Below are 4,151 nucleotides of genomic sequence, written 5' to 3' on the forward strand. Positions count from 1 at the left end.
TAGATATAATAATGTGATCAATTATTTAAGTCCATTTAACCACCTTTTCAAGCTTTTAATATTAAAAAATTTTCTATTATGGACTTCAGAATTGATTATGATTTGAATATTAGGTAGTAGAAACCCAAGGGTGCGTAAACTTCTTGCTACTTTTTAATATTTTACATTAATTTATTTTGATACAATTTTGTATGTAATTATAACAATTATATAATGAAGATACACTTCAAATAAATTAAAGTCTGAATTTGAAAATTAAACTTTGAAATATTTATAAACAAAACAATTTTTAAGAAATTTAAATTATGAGTTAAAAAAATGACAATTGCATTCAATATTTTATTTAATAATATTATAGTAATGAAAACTAAACATTTATTGTTTCATTTCATAATTCTCAATTTTAGTCTGAAGTTTCGAGTAGAAATAAGGGTCTTGAGTTTAAGGATTTCCAGCGGCTCAAATCAGGTAAAGGATTTTGACAGTTCTGGGTCAAGACTAAGTAGATCCAACGTTTTAGCCTGGAATCGGTAGTAGATACAGAATCTACCTTTGGAGACCCCTGTACTATGATTAATATTAAAGATCGAAGTATCCTTCGAGGCCTTTAATCTTCTTTTTTTCTATATGATTGAAGTTTGAAATTGTGAAAAAGTTTAATCTGTTGGTGATTACTTGATCGGTTTACAACATAAAAGTCAACGAACGATTATTTTCATTGATACATTAGAATAATTCCTACTTTACTATTTTATAAAAATTACAGTTATCAATAACATTTTTAACTAATTTCAGAAAACTAAAAATACATTTTTGAAATTTGAACTCAGTTACTCATTCCGCAAACATTAAAAGGATTATACAATTATTTCTATCAATAAAAGTTATGTAAGTGGGATAGGGGTATTTTAAATGAAAAGAAACTTTCATTGGAAAAAATCATATGTGACATTCAATTCCATACCCTTAAAGTGAATACCTTAGTTATGTTACTTAATCAAGTAAATTAAAATTCGATCTTTACATTATTTGATATTGTAAAGCAATTGATCAGCTAAAAATTAATTAAATAGCTCACAATATAAAAATTCTGAAGTAATTACTTTCATTGAAACATTTAAATAATTTTCACTTTTAATATTTTTTTATTTATTTGAACATGTCTGTTTAACTTTAATTAAACATTAGCTTTTAACTTATGCTACAAAATATAAATTTCAGCAGGATCTGATAATAATTAATTAATGAGTAAAGAACATAAAAATCATTTCATAATTATTTTCATTAAAATGTGTATGCACCGATAATTTTGAAAATTGAATTTAGATACTTATTTTGCTACATCGCAAACATAGAAAAATGATTGTGATGGAGATATTTTGCACACGACAAATATAATCGGTTTGAAATCTATTCTTAGTGAGAGGGTACATCGAGGCCCTCCAGGCGAAGGAGCGTGCCGAGAGGCACTTGGCCCGCGACAGGGCCAAGTATCACCTGCAGGATATGGTGATGATTCCAGGTTAGTTATGTGACACAAATTTTGTTTATATTATTCAATAGCTTTATCCCCCGGATTTTATATTCCTTTCATATTCTTATTTGCTTCAGGAATGGAGATCCCGAAGGAGGAGGGCCCCCTTCTTACCCACCCAGAACGTCGCTCAATAACGCCCGGCGAAATAAGGCGGTTACAGGCCGCGAGGGACAAGCTGCGGTCCTTCATTGTTGTCATCGACAGATTTTTTGGGTGCACGTCGGTTTCCGCAACCGACTCCGGTCAACCAGTCAAGCTACTTTACAACGAAGTGTTTCAAAACGATTTTCCTTTGCATTCCCTTTCACAGTTTTCAAAGAATCATTTTAAATCTTTAAATCCAAGTTGGATCCCCTTTTTTGTTTACATTTAATAAAGTTTGAAAGCTCTTCGAAATATTGAAGACTCGAGGATTTTTATGTCAAACAATTCAGTTTCAAATTGCTTATTTTAAAAAATTTTATTTTTAGTTCACTCTTCGTAAGTTTATAACGCACAAAACTAGTTCACTTATTTTAAAATGTTCTTAACTAGTTCAGATTTAACAATCTTATTAAAATTTTAACTATTTTGTTGAATGATAATCTTTACGGTTGGAAATTCATCTCCCCTTTCTTTTTCAAATTCTACATTATTCTCATTTCAGTTACTCGTATCGAACAAATGACATCCTTAGAACTCTAGTGGAAATTTTCAAAAGAATTCTAATATTCCTATGCAGGAGGAAACTATCTGCACATGGTTCCTACCTTTTTAAATTTCTATTTCTGCTTTCATTCGATGAATTTGATGAGTTTTGAGTTTCAAAGCCGAGTAGCTGATTCGCAAGTATAAAGAAAAATTTAATATAATTTAATTTTAATTTTTAGTTATTAGTATTGCTACTTAGAGTGAAAGGTATGTATTTAAAATTGGTTTTAAAAAAATTGGAATTGTTTCAGCGTCTTTCCTGATATTTCGAGATTTACCTAAATGCTCTTGATGGATTAGACACTTGATATGTCCCTTTTTTGTATCTTAGTCACCGAGACAGTTATGATCAAGGAGCGGTTTAGAGCCACTGTGCAGTAAGCTGATAAAGGCAGCCTGGATCTCACGTGCCTCTAATATGTTCCATTACGAGATTTAGTTTTAATTTATATAAAAGAACAGAGTAAATTTCATATTTTGACAAAAATGGTACTTTGGATATATTTTTATCCTCCTTTTAAATGACCTACGGCTTTGTATGAAACGCAAGTAAAGGACATCGTGCGCTGAAATGTCTCGTGTCGACATACAAAAACACTATACATATCCCCTTTTTTATTAATAATTCTTATTTCGTATTGGCAATACTGCATTCGCCCCCTGGATATGTGCTGAAGGTTCGCCACACTGGAATTCTTATTCTGATAGTCTCACTTGGTCTGCTTAAGTTGAGGCAGGGATCCTTAGTATTGTTTTGTAGGTTGATCAATTTTTGCGATAGTCGGATGAAATTGTGAAACTGGCTTTAACCTGTTTTAAGCTTATCTGGGGGTTCCGTCTTTAAAGAGAAGCTTTATTTCAAGACGGTGATTCACGGGGGGGGGGGGGGGGGGGGGGGGGGGGGGGGGGGGGGGGGGGGTATAAATATATACATATATATTTGATTCCTCTAGAATCAAACCGAAAGGCCTATGAAAAGCCACCGAACGCGTCCTCGGGTTGCGGATAGAGGGTTCATGTACCAAGGGTTTCTGCTGAATTTCGTTACAAAAATAAATAAGCAGTCGCGGACAATTGTCCAGGGGTGGTCCCGAAGGAATTAACCCCCAAGCGGAGGTGTGAAAACCGTGCCGAAAGCTGAATGGCACCTGGGTGAGGTGTCTAGAACGGTGACTCTGGGATACCGGGCGACCTCTCAGAGTACGCAGCCTTATCCTTGCATGCGGGGCTCTACAAGGATGGACAAACCCCTTTCCCTAGCTTCTCGTGGGAACAACAATGACAACACCAAACATAGTTGTGGTAAGTGCGGTTCAAAACAACAGAACGCGCAGGTCTGCCGACAATGGGTCGGCCAACAATGCCGACCAATCTAGAGCTGGGTGAGCCAATGAAAATGGATTCAATGCGATGGATCAGCGGGATCTCGTGACCTTTGGGTGGACGGAGCGACTGAATCACGACTTGCTAGACTGCTACGATGCGAGTGTGGCCCGTGAACGGGGTTACATGGCAAGGCTGCATGCTCTGTGGTGCGAGAAACACCCTGAGCTATCGCACTTTTCGCAGCAACGTCTGCGAAACCATGCTGAACTACTCCATAACAGGGGCTATGTAAGCGGAACGCCTACTCTACCACAGCTAAAACAAGCCGGAAACAAAGAAAGAGAGGCGACACTAAGACCAACAGCGGGCAGGCATCCAATAGATGAAGAGCGATGCTTTACGACCCGGAGAAACATCAATACCAAGGTTTCTCTCAAGCCTAAAGATCTGGCTGAAATGGATGACGACCTTCGTGGACATTTTCCCGGTGAATCCAACCTCTGGGCTATCAATTACTGTGTGTATAATGCAGCGAGAGCTTTGGCCGATGCGAACCGTAAAACAAAACCAACGGCTGATCATAAGACCAAAAGACGAA

Source organism: Belonocnema kinseyi, chromosome 2, assembly GCF_010883055.1.
Source record: "Belonocnema kinseyi isolate 2016_QV_RU_SX_M_011 chromosome 2, B_treatae_v1, whole genome shotgun sequence".
In the NCBI taxonomy this organism is placed as follows: domain Eukaryota; kingdom Metazoa; phylum Arthropoda; class Insecta; order Hymenoptera; family Cynipidae; genus Belonocnema; species Belonocnema kinseyi.